The sequence below is a fragment of the Mytilus trossulus genome, chromosome 2 (assembly GCF_036588685.1).
Source record: "Mytilus trossulus isolate FHL-02 chromosome 2, PNRI_Mtr1.1.1.hap1, whole genome shotgun sequence".
NCBI classification, from domain to species: domain Eukaryota; kingdom Metazoa; phylum Mollusca; class Bivalvia; order Mytilida; family Mytilidae; genus Mytilus; species Mytilus trossulus.
This window is the reverse complement of record NC_086374.1, coordinates 15,119,911-15,141,116: the sequence shown is the minus strand read 5'-3', so window position 1 is coordinate 15,141,116 and position 21,206 is coordinate 15,119,911. Positions and strand designations below refer to the sequence as shown.

Genomic DNA, 21,206 nt, shown 5'->3' with positions numbered 1-21,206 from the left:
ATATAATAGATAAATATGTTAAACTTACAACAAATCTGGTGACATTTTAATGTTTCCGTGTGTGTAAATGCAATGATGCTAAACTGCTTATTAAATATTTTGTGGTAGAAAAAAATGACGTCAACCAAACTAATTTTTTTATTTTGTGTTTCAGTGTTCGTATATTTTAATGAACCTTTTAATTTTTATTAGGAAGGACTGTTACATTTACGATTTTGAATCTTTCAGTAGTAAGCCATGACGTCAACTGTATATTGTTGTCGTGTCACTCTTTCATTAGTAAAACTGAATACTTGTTGACAAAAAGGAATATTTACTATTTCCGGGTAACAATGTACCATGATGTATTGCTTTTTGGTTTGTCTCCCCTGTCCTGTCTACATATATGTTAAACGTATTTATATAATGTAGCTTTACAACATTCTTTTTATTTCAGTCGTTCATGACGAAAAAATAGATAAAAAACAATCAGATATAAAACCTAATTATGATGTTCAGTTTGTTTGATTACATCGGTAACAAGGCACACGATATCTAACACTTTCGAATTGATTCATTGTTATATCTGTTTAACCGTCCAGCGGCAAATATTTTATAAATGTTCAGATTGATCAGAAACGCTAAACAGTCTAATTTAATGCATGCTGTTCGGTGTGGGCCTAGGATCCCTGTTAAGGCCGTTTATTGACCTATAATCTTTACTTTTTTTAATACAAATTGTGACTTTGACGAAAAGTTATTTCCTTGACACTCATATACCACTTCATCTTATATCAAAGTACATTAGTGTACTATTGTACCCCCATATATATATAAAGTCAAATGCGTTTTGTTTAAATATACTTTTTCACTTTTTTGGTCTTTTGGAAAATGTTGTTTGTGCTGTTTTTAGACCCTTCTACAACGAAATTTGTTTAACATGCACACGTATAAAAATTGCGGTTTTTATCCAACGCAATCATAGGTTTGAACGTAGTTTTCAATTAAGACTCGTTTATATTTTTTTGTTTGGGCTTTGTATCATATTTTCCCTCCGGTTTATATGATCCGTTCAGCCTATATTGACTCTTTAAATTCAAGAGTTTATCTAAAAATGAGGGTACTTTTTCTAAAAATGAGGATACTCTTTATATGGCCTTCCAAATACCGTTTCGATCCCTAACATCACTGAAGAGACATTTATTGTCGAAATCCGGATCTGGTGTACTAAAATATATTGACACCGTATGTTTGTGGCTTAACATCGCGGCCACATGTTTAAAAAGTTTTTCTGTTTAGTATTAAATTTATTTTAAGATCCATTTTGTTACATCTTGTGATCAATTTTTTTTTGCAATCGCCAATGGCAGTCAGCAGGGTTAAAGAACATCAGTTGTTCGACCTGTTAGTCAAATGCGTTTTGTTTAAATATACTTTTTCACTTTTTTGGTCTTTTGGAAAATGTTGTTTGTGCTGTTTTTAGACCCTTCTACAACGAAATTTGTTTAACATGCACACGTATAAAAATTGCGGTTTTTATCCAACGCAATCATAGGTTTGAACGTAGTTTTCAATTAAGACTCGTTTATATTTTTTTGTTTGGGCTTTGTATCATATTTTCCCTCCGGTTTATATGATCCGTTCATCCTATATTGACTCTTTAAATTCAAGAGTTTATCTAAAAATGAGGGTACTTTTTCTAAAAATGAGGATACTCTTTATATGGCCTTCCAAATACCGTTTCGATCCCTAACATCACTGAAGAGACATTTATTGTCGAAATCCGGATCTGGTGTACTAAAATATATTGACACCGTATGTTTGTGGCATAACATCGCGGCCACAAGTTTAAAAAGTTTTTCTGTTTAGTATTAAATTTATTTTAAGATCCATTTTGTTACATCTTGTGATCAATTTTTTTTTGCAATCGCCAATGGCAGTCAGCAGGGTTAAAGAACATCAGTTGTTCGACCTGTTAGTTAAATGCGTTTTGTTTAAATATACTTTTTCACTTTTTTGGTCTTTTGGAAAATGTTGTTTGTGCTGTTTTTAGACCCTTCTACAACGAAATTTGTTTAACATGCACACCTATAAAAATTGCGGTTTTTATCCAACGCAATCATAGGTTTGAACGTAGTTTTCAATTAATACTCGTTTATATTTTTTTGTTTGGGCTTTGTATCATATTTTCCCTCCGGTTTATATGATCCGTTCATCCTATATTGACTCTTTAAATTCAAGAGTTTATCTTAAAATGAGGGTACTTTTTCTAAAAATGAGGATACTCTTTATATGGCCTTCCAAATACCGTTTCGATCCCTAACATCACTGAAGAGACATTTATTGTCGAAATCCGGATCTGGTGTACTAAAATATATAGACACCGTATGTTTGTGGCATAACATCGCGGCCACAAGTTTAAAAAGTTTTTCAGTTTAGTATTAAATTTATTTTAAGATCCATTTTGTTACATCTTGTGATCAATTTTATTTTGCAATCGCCAATGGCAGTCAGCAGGGTTAACGAACATCAGCTGTTCGACCTGTTAGTCAAATGCGTTTTGTTTAAATATACTTTTTCACTTTTTTGGTCTTTTGGAAAATGTTGTTTGTGCTGTTTTTAGACCCTTCTACGACGAAATTTGTTTAACATGCACACGTATAAAAATTGCGGTTTTTATCCAACGCAATCATAGGTTTGAACGTAGTTTTCAATTAAGACTCGTTTATATTTTTTTGTTTGGGCTTTATATCATATTTTCCCTCCGTTTTATATGATCCGTTCATCCTATATTGACTCTTTAACACGTCCTACATGTTTACTTGATTAAAATGCTGTTGATAATAAATTTATAAATATAGTAATGCTAGTGGACATTTGGTTAACGAGGGAAATAGCAACTATGAAAAAACCTTTTACATATGCTTGATCATATACGTTAAAGATCACTGTGATAACTTAGAAGTACGTGAAGGATGATTTGCCCTTTTGTTGTTTCAATGTTACGGAAATTCGATAAAAAAATCCACAGCCTTTTGCCTTGTACTCTTAACTTTGAAAATGTGTTAAATAAATAGAGGGTTACGGCATGCAGTGTCGGCAATGGTTTGCTTTTTTTCAAGTGATATGTCATATACTCATATTATAATCATAACTGACTAAAACATCAATGTCTAATAAACACCAGCGGTTGATTTACTCGAACTATCTATCTAGAAATCATGACATGGTTATTACTTAAAGCTAAAAAAGTTCAAAAGAGCAATAATTTACTGCAATCGTTGAACGACAATCATCATAAAAGGCGAGAAAATAAAATGGGACAAGAAATCAATGATATGTTTAAAATAACTTAGCAGAATAGGTGGAATGTAAGTATTTGCTTTCCAGAAGTTGAAAGTTGCTCTCTTGTGTGTATTAATATAAATATACGATTCTAATATCAATATATACGGACACTTTGACTTGACAAAAATACAGCATTACTTGAACCAACTTTTCTAAGTTGAAGTCTTAATATAAGGTGTAAAATTTCTTATGCATAAAGGTATTATTGCAAGAATCACATAAAATAAGCATTATCCATGATATGTGAAAAAATACAGATGCTTCTTTAAAGACATGTACACCTTACGCTCATTCCATACACCTAATACAGTTGACATATTGCTTATGGTATTTGATAAGAAGACCAAAACACGAAAAATTTACATCGACCAATGAACCAAGAAAATGACGCCAAGGACATTATGAAACCTGGCAAATTGATGTGTACACCTTATAATCACTCACCACGCATACCTGTAGTTTACCTACTGCTTTAGACATTTTAGAAACGAACCTTATCACTTTATTTTAACCTTGAATTACGAGGTCGAGTTCATGTGCACTTTGTCTGACAAACATAAAGACATTGCAAGGAACTCATATAACAAATGTAGTTGTCCAATAACGCGTTATAAATTATAAGTGAGAATTTCACATGACAAAACAAGAAGCTCTTAAGGAGCCTGTGTCGCTCACCAAACAGATAATTTTGTTTACAATTGATGCATGAAATAACACAAACATTATACTTTTGATTAAGTTTCAAAGTTTAACGTAAATAAAACCGTGCATGTTACCCCTATAATCTATTTTTAGCGATGTCGGCCATGTTGGTTTGCAGGTGGGGTCATCAGATTTGTTTAAAAACAAGATACCCTGATGATGATTGTGGCCAAGTTTGTTTAAATTTGTCTTAGCGATTTGAAAACTTGATACCTCAATAACTATTTGGCCAGGTGAGTCAAAAACTGAACATTTTTGTACCATGAAAAAGGCCAAAGACTTTAATAAGACATAATATGGCAGATGGAAAAAGAAGGCATCAGTATTCAAATTATAAAGCATCTTGGTCTTCTACCCTTTGAAACGTAAAACTATATACAAATAGTGTTCGTGTCACATCCATCGTCGCCTTATAGGAATTCCTATGTCTAGCATTCTGCTAATTTCGTTGCAGGCAAGACATCACCAAATTTGTACAAATTTATAATAAGATCGTAATTGTGAAATAAAAAAAACCGCATTAATTGTGCATCCTGTGTGTACATTTGTAGTTAGACAGACAGTCAATTTCCTCACAAACTATACGATCTTTAGAAACTGCTGGTATAATAAGTTCCAGATAATAATTCCCAAGAGTACGCCGATACAGATGAAAGTAGAATTAACTAGATATAAGAAGATGTGGTATGAGTGCAAATGAGACAACTCTCAATCAAAGATCACAATTTGTAAGAGTAAACCATTATAGGTCAAAGTAATGCTCATTATTTCCAACGAAATATCAAAAGATAAGATAGAAACAGACAAACAAGATAGCGAAATTGGATTGAAATATAAAACTCAAAATAGAGTGGAACCAAGTTGAAAAAGAAAAACTCTGGTCATCATTAGTCTTGAACAAAGATCTATATACGAGATACAGAAATGTTGGAATCATTCATAATATCTTAAATATAACTGAGTCACATGTTCCAAAAGTGCATCTTTTCAAAAAAGCTGTTGAGCTGTTTATAGAGCAGAATGTCACTAATCAAAGAATGGTTCATTCAATTAATTATTTTTTTTCAAGTAACATTGCGTTTAAATTAACCAAGCTAAAGGACATGTACAAGACATGCATATCAAATAGATCTGTGGAAATGGAAGTAGTTAAATCTATACATATACGAAGTAGTATGAAATCAAACTGAATTTTTGTATGCAAATACCTAAACCTTGTTTAAAAGTATTCATTTATTTAAAAAACATGCTTTCTTTTTTTTTTTATTAAAGTAGGTTGTTCGTGATGCATGGAGACCTAGTTTGTTGTCATTTATATGATATAGGGGTGACCTATAGTTGGTTGTCACGCAACCTTCGTTTTTGACGAGTACATTATTTTTATTTAATGTCAATAAGCTATCATAAAGATATTTTGTTGTTAGATGTGTCTCTGAGAGTTTTGAGGCGGGCGGAAAGTGCATGTACAGTGATAATATTGGCTGCTTCTCAAATATGGTGAGATGTACCAAATCATCCCTTACTCCATACATTGATTCTATGTCTGTCTAACAATGGCATCGGTGTAATAACCTATTCTAAATCACAAGACAAAAGACATTTGATTTACAATTGCAAATACATTTTAAATCATTTGTTGTCTGTTCGGTTAGTTATCATAAAGGTCAAGATACCCTGGAGAATTTATAATTCTTGGTCTTGAAATTGTACTGTTTTGATTCAATGCAAGCACGCAAAACTATATACCAGTAGTATAATGAACCGATAATTCAACGCGTAATGGAATGAAAAAAAAAAAACAGTAAATGATTTTGAAATAGTTTAGTGGATTGTTTTCTCTACAGTGTCAATGGTGTTTTATTTATTCGTCTTATTTCAACCGATTCTTATGTGAACATCTATAACTTGAATATAACGACTCCTTAAATCCGTATAGCTCCATTTAAAGATCTTGTCAAAAATATGACTTCAGGTACAATATGTCCGACGTACGAGAGCTGTAAAGCCAGTCAGGGTCGTTAAACACTTCCATCATCCCACAATGTACTAAGAATTTGGCGCGGGTAAACTAACCTTTGGGTAAGGCCTTGGTTCATATTTTATGTGTACAATGGTCATCTTAAGCTAACCATGACAATTTATGATTTCACAGTGACAACACGACTGACACTTCTGAACTACTGATCTACATATATATATGTGTGTTTTCAGCCTTGTAACACATCACTGGTGGGCCGATGGATAAAATCTGTCGTAGAGCTGTCACTGGTTCAGACGTACTTATACAGTATATATTATACCGTCCTATTCTTTTTTTAATAAATCTAAGATACCAGTATTATAAAAGGATCGAATAACTTTACAAATAATAAATTGCTCATTCCAAATCCTTTATTTTTACAAGTTTTCTAATATACACTTCTTATAGAAATATGCCAGTTAAGTGGTCGTAGAACTGAAACTTTATAATACTTTATAGCGATACTCCTTAACTTGAATGATGTTACCAATCATGACGACAAAGTGTCCCGCCAAAAAGAGTCGTTTGGATGAGGCAAAAGGCTTGTTGTTCGGTGTGAGCCAAGGCTCCGTGTTGAAGGCCGTACATTGACCTATAATGGTTTACTTTTTTTTTTAAATTGTTATTTGGATGAAGAGTTGTCTCATTGGCACTCACACCACATCTTCCTATATCTATCATCTTCTCTCCGTTATTGCCGAATTTTTATTAACACGTAAAGCATGAATTGTTCATCATACATGTACTTTAAACATGATAGTAACTTTGTGAAAAAAACCTTAACCGTTTATTTACTCTCAGGCTACAAATAGTTCAAGGACATTTCGGAATTACTGTAAGATAATGTTTTCATTATATATACACATTTTTATAGTCATGGGTATTCACAGTGAGCACATGTGCAAAATCACTCAATAAAATAGGCCTGAAAGAGTTTTCGATTTTTTTTTAAGGGAAATAAAAAAAATGGTCATATTCTATATACTATAAACACCAAATGTAACGGTGAGTTACCAACTAGACTATGGCAGATGATGCATGGACCCCTTCATTTTCAAAGGTGTAAATATCAGAAAATTAAACCGGAGCAAATACTTTGGGTTACAAAGGCCTACCCCCTTTTACATTAAAGAAATAATTTATACTAAAATCCAAGCAAGAAAATTCATTTTAACTAAAATTTTATTTACATATTTTTTTAAATGCACCTTACCTCATTGATAAGAAAAGCATAACCACATATTTAATCACAGTAGCACCATCAATAAAATTTATTCCAATATTATATCTCCATATAGTCTAATCCCAAGACCTTATTGTTCACGTATACAAAGATAAATAGCGGCAATAATTCATTGATGAAGACCAAGTTAGAAAATACATTAATCTAATTCTGCACTAACGTTAAGTTTGATAGTCCTGGATTTCTAGTTTTATTTCCAGTTAACGGAGATAGAAGACTTAGCTGCTATAATCCTATCAAAGGCAGCAACTAGTGTCACCCATTGATAGTTTAATCTATATCAATGTATGGCAAGTTTCGTTTTATTAATTCATTCGAAACGAATGCTTCCGCGTTTTTTCATTGTTTCAAAGAAAACAATTTTATGTTATATTACATCATCTCTTTTTCTTTTTAGCAAATTCGTTTTATCTCTTTTTAGCTTCACGGAATGAACATATAATTAAGTTTCAATTTCTTAACCAGATCCTTAAACGAATGATAACGATTTCAGAAAGTCGTCTAAACCATAGTGCACATTGGTATGCACATTTTTCAATGTCACACTGACTCTCTCTCTCTCTCTTGGTGTTGTCACCCGTTCCTCTTGATCATCATGTATGTCACATGATGTCATTTCTAATTATTTATCAAGTATTAACTTTTTATGATAACAATAATAATAACTATAATTCTAGTCTCTATATATAGACATCAAGTACGCACTTACAAAGTTAAATTTCCTTAAAGGACAATTCTATACACTTGGAAAGAAATTCAACAATTGGATATTTCCATACTCACTTTGACATTTGATGTACAATAGAATTTTATCCTTATGTAATCACATAAAGTCCTTTAAAGCAGAAGTACTTTCCGTTCTGAATTCAAAATAAATATGATTTATTATGATAAATGTAAGCAAATTTTAAAGAGTCAAAGATAAAAACTCCTATCTCTCAGACATATATCAGTGACTAAAGATAAGGTCTATTAGAGGTTTCTCAACATCATACGACGAACGAACAAAAAGTGACCTAAGTTGACGTAACTTACCATAATGAGAAAAGAGGTAGTTTTCTTTTACGTTTTCACCATTATATTTGATTATCGGCTGTGCAATTCCTTTAAAAATACTTTCACATAAAAAATATACATAAAGGTTTTGTTTTGAACCATTTTGAGTTGTAGACATATTATATTGACTTAACATATGTATAATATATGATATACTAGAACAATGATTGAATTAACCGGATTCAATAAAAAATCTAATTAATCAATAATTTATGGCGAAGAATATGAAATATTTAGACCAAGGTCAGTCATCATACAACATGAAATCATATAGATTTTTTTGTACAAACATGTGAAAAGGGTTAACTTAGTGCAGAGCTTTGGAATAGGAGGAGAAGGAATCTCTTTTAAAACTTTTATAGGCTCAGATCAAAGGTTAAAGTCCTGCGCAATAATGAGGTATAACAAATTTAGGAGGAAATGTCTAGGAAAAATCGGGTTTCCAAATAAAAAAACATCGTCGGATTCGAGAAAACTTCGTTGTCCCCAGCTGATGGTTCCTGATTTATAACTGTCATACTTAAGCAGATAAATAAAGAGAAATATTGAAATAAATATTTGAAAACTTTGAAAGATGTCTTGTAATATACTGTGTTGTTTTTTATAGCGATTGTAGTTTTAGACAATTTTACTTATTATGTTTGTTTGTTTTGCTCACATGTTGTTGTCGATATAACAGAATTAATGTTCGACTGTCATACAAATGAGAGGTTGAGCTAGCTTTAAAACCAGGCCGTTTAATTCAGCATTATCTACATTAAAAAAAATGTCTGTACCAAGTTAGCAAAAACAAATCCATTGTAGTTTTAACTAATTTGTTGCTTACTGTGCGATATTTTGTAAGCACAATCCGTATATCTTATGTTACTTTTTAGATATTATTATGTCCTCGAGTAATAACCACCCAGAATATCAATATCCCATCTATCGGCAAATACATGTAACAACAAAAAGCAGACACAGAGAACTGCATGTCTTGATTAATATCTATTTATCATTACTAAAGCATGAATGAATAAGAAAAGTGTTAACAAACAGAATTACTATTATACATATGTTTTCATAAAACTTGTATGGCGTTCATTGTAAAATTGATTCAACCTAAGCAATTTATTCAGCCTTCTTCTGTGTTCATTCGAGGAACACTGATGAGTATTTGTAAAAAAATTATGCGTCATGATGACTATTTTCATAGCTTGGAATTTTAAAGATTTTTATTGGCTTTTTAAGAATATGCGTCAAATACAGAGGATATCGTAAGAGAGAAAACTCATTGAAAATCATTGACAGTAAACTACAAGACCATGGCTATAACACGTCTTCAAATTTTACTACATAACCCCTCACCCCCCTTTTCCCCCAACTCGAAATTGTCGATCGTTATCAATTGTTTGTTGTCAATTATGGAAATTCAAATTTGATATAAATTGAACGTCTCTTTACTAAATATACTAAAATATGGAGCAATATAAAGAATGACATATAAGAAGTCCAGTTAAAGAGCATTTGACAGCATTGCATAGTTTTGTATCTAGGCTACTTATTCTGGTAATTCTATTTGGGATTCTGATTTTATAACGTCTTATCACTTATTATTTTTCGATACTTAGTTAAACTTTGTTCATTGGAGTCAAGAATGATGTATTACCAATTATGGAAAACCAATGCAAGGTTCAAGACTATTTAGACAGAGCATAATAACCCTTTATTAATCAAGTTTGGTCAATATAAAGGTCCGACATAAACAAGAGATGAAGGTTGTTAGCTTAGTACACATAGAGATGTTTAGATAGATGTTCTACTTGATAAAATGTCTGTACCAAGTCAGGGATATGATAATTGTTTTCCATTCGGATGATGCGTGCGAGCTTTTGATATTGCCATTTGATTAGAGACTTCAACCTTTTGAATTGTCTTTAGTGTTCGGTATTTGGGTTCTTTAACTTTCATTTTTTTTATAGTAAAAACCGATGTACACATATTTTGAATTTGTCAAAACTTTTTCTATATTTAAAATATTTTTATTTGAACATGGTAATCAATGAAAATGTAAATATGTTATCTGTGAAATCAGACTTATATAACACTCTTATATGTTTGCATATTACTGTTTGTACATGTATAAATCCGTGAATTGCAAACTATATAATACTGTTAAAAAAAGAATCCTTCCGGAGAACAAATATTTAATATGATAAATTCATTGTTCAAACTCTTCCTTGTTCCCACTTTTATTTCCTTGGCATTTATTGTTTTCCCCAATTACAATCCTGACAAAGACTGTTCGATAACAAAGAATATCTTTCTACATGTAATTGTCGTTGCATGTCAATTTAAAAAGCATAAAAACGAACTAGTTCTCGTAACATGACAGTCACAAAAACCAGGCTGTTGATTTTTATTAGGAAATATGTTAACCTAGATATTCAAGTATAAATAAATTTTGTGTATTTACTGTCTTCTGATTGGTTAAAATTATTAGTTTTATTTTCAATGTTGTCAATTTTGATGATGGCGACACGCCCACTCTGACGTTGAGTATTCATACGCCAACATGTGTGTGCGTTGTTTTTGTTAATACAAATTATATAAAAAGTTCTTTGAGCCTGATTTTTGATAGAAATTTATTTATAATGAATGGCAATAATTTATTTTGATTTTATTGAACCATAAAACTAATTTTTGACTCTTCACATTTGCTTCGCGGATTATTCAATGTGAAGAGTCAAAAATTAGTTATATGGTTCAATAAATTCAAAATAAATAATAGCCATTCATTAAGTAAACAGTAATTTACATGCAAAACATATAATAAACTTGTACACTTAGTTACGTTTTTTGTAAACATTTATTCAGCATGTGTATATTTATACCTTCGTTTGCTATAAAACATGAATTTAGAAAGACTTTAAAAGGTTTTTGGTCCACTATTACAAGCAAAGTTTAAGAGACTACTCTCATCATATTTTAGAAGTATTATTAGTTTAACAAGAGGCTCTCAAGAGCCTGAATCGCTCACCTTAATTCTTTTGGTTAAATCTCTCATCAATGATTATTTTGGCTTTTCAATTTATTTAAATGTTCTTTGGATCGTCCTATTTTCTTCAAAAGCAAAAAAAAAATCATTTTCTCCTATGTTCTATTTTAGCAATAGGAGCTATGTTTCTTTACATACAAGGAAATAAAATTTATACTAGATACTCTGAAACTCATTTAGCCTAAGTTTAGCTGAAATCTATACAGCAGCTTCAAAGGAGAAGATTTTTTAAAGTAAGTCAACATGATGAACAAATTGTGAAAAAAGTCTTTAAAGGGCAATACCTCCTTAAGGGGTCAATTGACAATTTTAGTCAAATTGACTTATTTGTTGATCTTACTTTTGATAACATTATTGCTGTTTACAGTTTATCTCTATCTATAATAATATTCAAGATAATAACCAAAAACAGCAAAATTTCCTTAAAATTATCAATTCAGGGGCAGCAACCCAACAACAGAATGTCTGATTCATCTGAAAATTTCAGGGCAGATAGATCTTGACCTGATAAACAATATTACACCTTGTCAGATTTGCTCTAAATGCTTTGGTTTTTGAGTTATAAGCCAAAAACTGCATTTGACCCCTATGTTCTATTTTTAGCAATGACGACCATGTTTGTTGATAGATCAAAACTTCGGATACAATTTATAAACTAGATACCCTAAGGAATATTCAGTTAAAGTTTGGAAGTATTTGGCCCAGTAGTTTCAGAGGAGAAGATTTTTGTAAAAGATTATTAAGATTTACGAAAAATGGTTAAAAATTGACTATAAAGGGCAATAACTCCTAAAGGGGTCAACTGACCATTTCGGTCACGTTGACTTATTTGTAGATCTTATTTTGCTGAACATTATTGCTGTTTACAGTTTATCTCTATCTATAATAATATTCAAGGTAATAACCAAAAACAGCAAAATTTCCTTAAAATTACCAATTCAGGGGCAGCAACCAAACAACGGGTTGTCTGATTCTTATGAAAATTTCAGGGCAGATAGATCTTGACCTGATAAACATAAACAATATTACACCGTGTCGGATTTGCTCTAAATGCTTTGGTTTTATAAGACAAAAACCCTATGTTCTCTTTTTAGCAATGGCGGTCATGTTTGTTGATAGATCAAAACTTCGGATACAATTTATAAACTAGATACCCTAAGGAACATTCAGTTAAAGTTTGGAAGTATTTGGCCCAGTAGTTTCAGAGGAGAAGATTCTTGAAATAGTTTACGACGACAGACGACAGACGACGGACGCCAAGTGATGGCATAAGCTCACTTGGCCCTTCGGGCCAGGTGAGCTAAAAAGGATGAATCGGATGTGGTATGATTGTCAAAAAAAAAGAAGACAACTCTTTATATATAATATATATACACTATAGTTTAAACGATGGGGATGTAAGCAATTATAGGTAACTGTACGGGCTTCAACAATGAGAAAAAAAAACCTTGTCGCATAGTCTGCTATAAGAGTCACTGACATGAAAAAACAGAACAAATTTAAACTAAAAAAAAAAATAACGACCTAATTCAAATCAAATCAATTTACAAAGTTTTGTTAAATAGAAAAACTGTACTAGTTTACATTCATGAAAATTATAAGCTTGACCTTTTTCCGGTCTCTTCATTAAACGCTATGACAAGAATGAGATAAAAGGGTGAGTGACCTTCCGGTACTTATCTCAAGTGAACAGTAATGACAATTAGATGATACGTTATACACCTGTTACCCATTGTTGACCTACTTTATATGTTAAAGTATATAGTCATTATTTTATAAAAAAAAAAGAAATATTTCATTGATACATCTGAACAATTGAAGTAGTTTCTTGTGCTTGTTACTGGCTGTGCCGGGTCACTCATGCATAGAGGTACAGTAATAGTCGAAGATATTAGCAAGCAAATACACGAAAATTCTGCAAAAAAGCATGACAATTAGCTTGAAGTATCATTAACATATACTTTTTAAGAAAGAAAAACTGCTGGCCGTAGCAAAATATCTTTTTTCAATATGACCTCGTCATTTTTCTCAAATGGCTATTGTTTCTATTTACCTTCTTTTAGTAAAAAAAAAAATCAGATTTTGTGGTTATAATATAATATTTCACTTGTATACACTATGGTGCAATAACAAAGAGATTGCCATCTCAGCATCTATTAAAAAAAAAGGTGTGCAGTGACAAATCTTTGTAATATGATTACATAGATGTACATGTGTTCAAGCTGCTACTGTAGATAAATTAAACGATATTTATTCAGCTTAGAAGTCATAATATATAACCATCGTGGTTTTGTTTAAACACTGTATCAATCAAAACAAATTATTCTTACTATTTTAATATCGGCAAAGGAGGTGCAGTGACAAATATCTATCATGACAAAAATCACGTCGTTCAACAATTAGCTATAAAAGGTCCAACAATGAAAAATGTTAACAATGTAAACGAGAAACCCTTACGGCCCAACTTCATTATCTAGAAACATATAAACATACAAAAAATATGATATACAACAATGGACAAACACTGAATGGGACATACAAAAATCCTTCACAATTGAAATGTATTGGTCTATTATCACACTATAAGGTGCCAGTGCTAAGAAAAGTGTGCATGTTTCTAAGACATATTGAAAAAATATTTTCATAACTCATAGCATGTTACAATAATTTCTAACCACGTTGCAATTAAGAATTTTGCAAACAAATCAACTAAATATATTTCAGTTTTATTGTATGATATCAATTATTAATTTATTGTGTGTCTTGCTTGTAAATGTATACGTATATATGTAATTGTTAATGTATAATTGTTATCTTCTTGTAGCACCATACGTGTGCCTAAGTTGTAACTTGTAATAAATTGTCTTGTCTTGTCTTGGAAAATGCTGAATATGGTGAGGTTAAATTGTTTATTGGCCAAACCTCTCCATAACCACATGCACACCACAATAGAACAAACAGGCTAATTATAAAGAATTAAGCTACACAAATAAACAAAACAATGTTATAAGTGAGTGTAATCACTTACTTGTGCAGGAAATTATGTTTAAAAAATATAATATGCAATTTATGTTAACATGAAATTTGCGATATGAATTTAAAAGTTGGTCGTGTCCTTTGGTCTCGGTTTAATGATTAGTTTGCTGTAAAAACGTTTAAAGTAGAGTCTTTTTCACATAGTTAAAGTAATAAAGAGGTTGATCTATTCAAAATTAATAATATAAAAACAATGTATTATGCATGATAGTTAAATCATGTCAACTTAACAACATGAGTGGAATGTATTTGAAATATTATACCTATACCAACAAAATGATCAGACAGATTTCTAAAATAAACGAGACCCAAATTAAAGACACAGACAAGAGACATCCACATCTATTAAAATCCTACAGAGTATACGTTACACGCAAGTCACATTTCAGTAATAAAATATAAAAATAAGAAGATGTGGTATAATTGCCGATGAGACATATATGACATTGACGCATACAACTATAGGTCACCGTACGGCCTTCAACAATGGACAAAACCCATACCACAGTCAGCTAAAAAGGAACTAATTGTTTGATTTCTAGTAAAATAAATTAAATTTAAGTCTACACGATTTGAGAATAATGAATAAAAGACTCAGTCTGTCTCACTATCTAACTGATTGCTTGATAGCTTCTATACGTCCAGCGGGAAATAGGTCAAGCCTATTCGGAGGATGACATATATAGTAAATGGCTCAGAGCCGAAGCAGTCTCTTTGCTATAACTTTTAAATGCAGCATGCCTTGCGAAAAAGCATCAACTACCAATTTTAATGTTCTTAATTTGACAAAACAGGGGCCGACACATGGTCTTCCGCACCAGAGGTAATCACGCTTGCAAAAATAAACTGATTTTTAAAAAAAATGAAGAACAAATTATTTACACAATAACAATAATTCTATATCTCAGTTTCTTACCTTTGACGTAGTTTATACATCTTATCTCAAACTGTCTTAAATTTCGTCAATCTTTAATAAATGCATTAATGACATACATAAACATGTTGTTTATTGATCTCAAGTATGTTTACCACAGAATGTTACTTATCAAATGTATATGTATCCTCTCATATAAAGTAGTTTTATAAAATATTAAAAAAATGCACTTTACAGGCTTATACTGTAACAGTGACTTTTTCAAATTAGCACACAACTTGTAAATTCATTTTATTTGAAATCCGTTATGAACATGTTTTCGTAATGGATGCGAAAAGTGAATTTCTATGAAAGTGTACTTTTGAAAATTAAGTATAATTTAATAATCACTATCAGGTTTAATTTTATTTTCAACTGCAGATTATTACCGATAATTAAAAAAAAACAAAAAATTATTAAGTTCATTGGTTTTTATGATTTTAAAACACCGAAGGACGAATGATGGTGAAGTCAAAAACATTTATGAATTTGTTTGACGTTTTTTCCCCTTCTTATATCATATGGTGTGCCAACTATAGCAGAACTACATCTGTCAGTACGTCTCTTTACCAGGTCCAATCTGTCAGTACGTCTCTTTACCAGGTCCAATTGATTAGATCTAATTGATTCCAAATGACAACACATCAATATACATATATAAAAAAAAAAACCAAAAAAAAAACCAGATTTTTTTTTTCTATGGTCGGGTTGTTGTCTCTTTGATACATTGCCCATTTCCATTCTCAATTTTATATGTCATTATGTTTTTCTCTTATACACACCAAACACATATCTTTCCTTTTCTTTTTTTTCAAATTTTAAGCATACTAATGTTTATTCCTAAAACCCAATATTAATATTCGGTTTAGATATTTAAATCTCGAAATCGTGTGTGAAATGCTTGTTTTAATTGAATAATCGAGAACGAAACGTTAAAAATCATGTGAAATGAATATATGTTCATAATGAAGCAAGACGACACAGAACAGTTGATGTCGACCTTGGTAGCTGAACAAAATAAACAACAGTTTTTAGTAAACAATTCAGTGTCAAAGTGCCGAATAATACCGTCGCAGTAACTGAAGTTGTAGTTTTAAACTTAAGGAAAGAACCTGCCAGAAGTACACTTTGCACAACATACTTTTTCTTGTCGGACATAAATAAATTTTAATTGAAAAAAAAGGTGTTTTTCAAGACAACATTTATGACATAAATACCGCCTCCTTCAGATTTAAGCATTATATCTGCGCAAAATATTTTCTGTGAATAACCTTCGCCTGGACCAGCAAACTGCCGAAATCCACTTAAAACAGGAATGTTTCATAGAAAATTCAAATGAATCGTTTGAATTTTTAAACATAACTGAAATTATGCTCTGAACAATGAGGAGGTTTAGCTAGGATACCAGGCTATGGCCCAGTCTAGTCCGGCTAATAAAGAATTTTCAAGTATCACGGATTTTAGATCGAAAGTACCAACGATCGGGTTTGAACTAAAAAATTTTTGTATGAATTAGTCTAATTAGTTTACTATCCGTATTTAAGAACCCTGATAGACACAGTGATTAATAGAGATTTCGACTCGTCTCGGGTCAATACCACACTCTTCGAACCAATAACAAAACCAATACAGAAATATTCACGAAATCATATCGCAATCTCGCCAGTATATCTTTCTTAAAGGATATTCGATCACGATTTTGTATCAGTAACTTTACTCATGCATGAGTCGACACGTTGTCGTGTGAATCTTATAGTGGTATATGTCAACTTTTGATAGAAAATAAATGGAGATAACTTTATATTTGTGATCCAAGTGCAATGGTCTATCTTCCTATATAACTATAATACGAGATTTCTTCACGACATTTTGTCAAAACTACTGTTCTCTATCTCTAAACCCATATGGGACTATAATGGCTTTTTCGTCTAGTTAGTTCAAAGAAAAAGATCTTTATAGTTGTGTATCTCCACTATGTATCATGTATTTTTACTGTTAAAGAATTGTTATAAAATAGTAAATTAGTAGTACTATAATTTAACGGTTTGCATGGTTGGGACTCAATCCATGAACAATTCTTAGCAAATCCAGCATTACAGGTTTGGGGATTTTACAAAGTTTGTTCTATCTCCCAAAATGGGATGTTTTAAGTTGCTTGACTATCAAAACAACATTCGACACAAGAATTACTCTTCATGTATACTTAACATAAACTGAATTTACTTTTAAAGTAAATTTGATTTATACAGATGTCACAGATATCTAAAAATATTGAGGTTTTAAGCTTTATTTCAAATGATCTCTACTATTACCAAATGGGAAATACATCATTATTGGATTCACACGTGTATCGCATTTACACACATATTGTATTCACAATATCACTTATAAATGTTTTAATTTAAACCAATTTAGTTTAATTCTCTTGTATCTTAAGTCATATTTCAGTTTGACTTTGAAATTATTTATCAAGCGATATTTAGTTCATAGTACGCCCCTCTTAAACATTGGATTTACTGCTGGGATCGGAAAGGTTCAAATAACTATATTTCTATACTCTAGTCAATAAAGAAGATACGAGTAAAATGTTAAAGACAAACTGTGTTTTGAGTATATTATTAAACAACCAGCCTGAGAGTTTACCTGTATGACTTTTAGCGATGGATAAGCACCATAGCATAATGGTATCATAAGTTTGTCGTGTTAAAAAAAGACACGTGATTTCACATCAACAGCAAAAGAAGATATCACAGCATTAATCACATTTCTAATTTGGACATTTATACATGGAACATGGGAAAAAATATTGGAAATGCCAAACCTCCTCCTACTATCTAGACTTTTGCGAATTAAAAGAAATAAACACACAAGAATGTCTGTCGAATAAAGATAAGTTTAACATCCAATTATTCAAATGTTCAGCCACTTGTAATCTGAAATACATTAATACCTTATGAACTATTGCTTTTAGTTTCTGAAACTAGGTTCTTATTGTATTTTTACATACCATTCTAAATTTTTAATGTTACAATATTTATTTTTTCTTTCATCTGATGTATATGTATTTATAATTCATATTTATTGGTGACTTTTGGATACGGTATCCTGCTAGAATGATATTTTTAAAGTAGTTTTTAATCGTATTAAGGAATAATTTTTCTAGATGTCGCGTTTGTCTGTTCCTTGACACACACATAAATGCGATATTCCGCCGTCTTGATAATTGAAGGAGAAAGTCGATAGGTTTTAAATACAATTGAAGATTTATCTCAGATTACTTCGATATTTCTCGGCGGTTATTAATGGTAAATGGTATCATGATTGATAGTTCTTTAATTAATGGTCCTTCTGCAATCCTAGAATATAGATCTTCGTTTTCTTTCACCGAATTCGGCAAGTCCTGTGTAAACATACACTAAAATAAATATAAAAAAAAACGATTCCTTATTTTTACTAAGTTTTGACATCAGAAAAATATGTTCACAAACATTTTTGCAAGGGCATTACTTTTAATTAATGATTGGGAACGTTTTTTCTGAAGTAAACATTTCACCATATGTAAATATTAGTGAGTGATATCTAAAATTTCTAACATATAAGAAAATAAGCACATGGTCCGTGTAACACTTATCAATACAAAATGTTGAAAAAGTTTCCAAATTTTAGATTTTTTAAATTTTGATAAAAGCTTTAAAATATTAAATTTTTGAAATTTTCACCGTACTTCATCTATTGATTCACATTTTACTTTGACGAAGGTCTTTGGGAAACGGATTAAAAGAACCTAATAATTTTTGTTACTCGAATTTACAGGACTTATACATATAGAACACTAAACTGATTAAAACTTTCATGAAACTATTTGTTTTTAATTCAAAAAAGATTCATCGTTTGAAAACGGTAGCTGGCCGCCAACCTACAAACTATTAGACGTTAAAGCTTTTATGGTACAACAAATGTTTTTTTCGTGTCTCTCCTTGATTAGACTGGATAGGGAAAATTACATACATGTAATGATGTATATATAAAGTGTGAATAGTTCTATTACAGTCCATAACTCGTAGATGTCCAGACGAGGAAGCTCAATAAACAGATGTCTGATTACCTTAAAGGCAATGAGAAAGAAAACTAATCTAAATCATTTAGTTTATGGCTTTTCTTCGCACCACTACGCCGTTCTTGAATAAACTTAACTTCCTTTTCGTCCCGTAAGCAAGAATGAATATCCTGAAAAATTACTCTATTACCGGTAATTTCAGAAAAAAATCTGTCTCTGAGAAATTAATCGAATCAGATTGCGATTAAGATAAGTATTTTCTGATCGGTCAGTTTACTGTAAACATAGCATGAACGTAACAGATTTATTTCAGAATTGAATGCTTCTTTTTGTAACTTTATTAGGGTGTAAAAGCGTTGACCGAAGTACATTTTGTATGAAGCGCGGTAGCGCTTTATTCTAAAAATGTGCACGCGGTCAAAGCTTTTACAACCCTATGAAGTTACAAAAAGAAGCATTCAATATTTATAATTACATTTTTTAGCTAGGATCATGAAAACATGAATTTTATCAACCTGTGCACTTTATTGTGGGACCACGTGTTAGCATGAATGATAAGTTTTATTGTGTGATGCAATTGCTTACGGAATAACACGTAATGTGCAGTTACCCAATCGGAATAACGTATTATAATGAAACATACATCTAATGTTATTATTATTTATAAAATGAAACCCGACATAAAATACTATATATTTTTTTCTTATATCTAAAAAAAGAAGGTTTGATGTAAACCATAAGAGTCGCAAAGGATTATCATTGATACGTTACGATTATCTAATAATCAAGTTACGATTATCTTATAATCAAGTAACGATTATCTAATAATCAAGTAACGATTATCTAATAATCAAGTTACGATTATCTTTTAATAAAATTACGATGATCTAATAAAACAGTTACGATTATCAAATAATAAAATTACGATGATCTAATAATCAAGTTACGATTATCTAATAATAAAATTACGATTATCTAATAATCAAGTTACGATTATCTAATAATAAAATTACGATGATCTTATAATCAAGTTACGATTATCTAATAATAAAATTACAATGATCTAATAATCAAGTTAATATTATCTAATAATCAAGTTACGATTATCTAATAATCAAGTTACGATTATCTAATAATCAAGTAACGATTATCTAATAATCAAGTTACGATTATCTAAAAATCAAGTTACGATTATCTTATAATAAAATTACGATTATCTAATAATCAAGTTACGATTATCATATCAAATGATGATCTTCCGTAAAATTTCGATTGCTTTTAATCTCGGTGACATGGCCACCGATGATACTAAGAACATTCACACATGTCACAATAACGTAAATATCAACCTAGCTACTGAGTTATTCTTGAGGGGAAAAAAACGCGTTTATACGGAGAAATTAGAAGAAGACGATTTTACGTGTTTTTTTTTTTTTGCTTCGCCATGTTGGGATCGTGGTAACTGCAATTACGATGATCAGTTAAACACCAGTGATAAATGGTGTCAGTTGGCGGGCAACATTCGATGTAGGGGATATATATTACACTGAAAGCGATATTATATATAAGTTGTGACTAACTCGTAGCAAGGAGAATAGAGACTAATTCTAAAGTTTATGACTCCTTCTGTAGCCATTTTTGTACGAACTTTTTCAACTTCAATTGTATCAAAACTACAGATAAAATGAATAATAGAGGTAGACCATTTTGTACATATACCAAGGGGAAACTTGATGCAAAGCATTGTTATTTACTGTTTAATTGCATTTTATAGAAAAAGAGTACTTTGTGGCAAATAAACCAAGATTGTTATAT

General features: G+C 31.0%; 1 protein-coding gene across 5 annotated transcripts in view; it reads right to left on the bottom strand.

Moving 5' to 3' along the window:
- LOC134706573 (corticotropin-releasing factor receptor 2-like) overlaps positions 1–21,206 on the bottom strand; it is a 117,505-nt gene that overhangs the window by 81,747 nt on the left and 14,552 nt on the right. The window contains exon 1 of one of the 5 annotated variants that reach the window (XM_063565620.1): positions 15,338–15,446. The exons of 1 other annotated variant lie outside the window; for it this stretch is intronic. The gene's annotated coding sequence lies outside the window, so the exon portion shown is untranslated. Of the gene's footprint in view, positions 1–28; positions 48–7,262; positions 7,801–8,075; positions 8,095–15,337; positions 15,447–21,206 lie in introns of those variants that run through there. 3 more of the 5 variants (XM_063565622.1, XM_063565621.1, XM_063565623.1) reach the window with 3 other exon arrangements.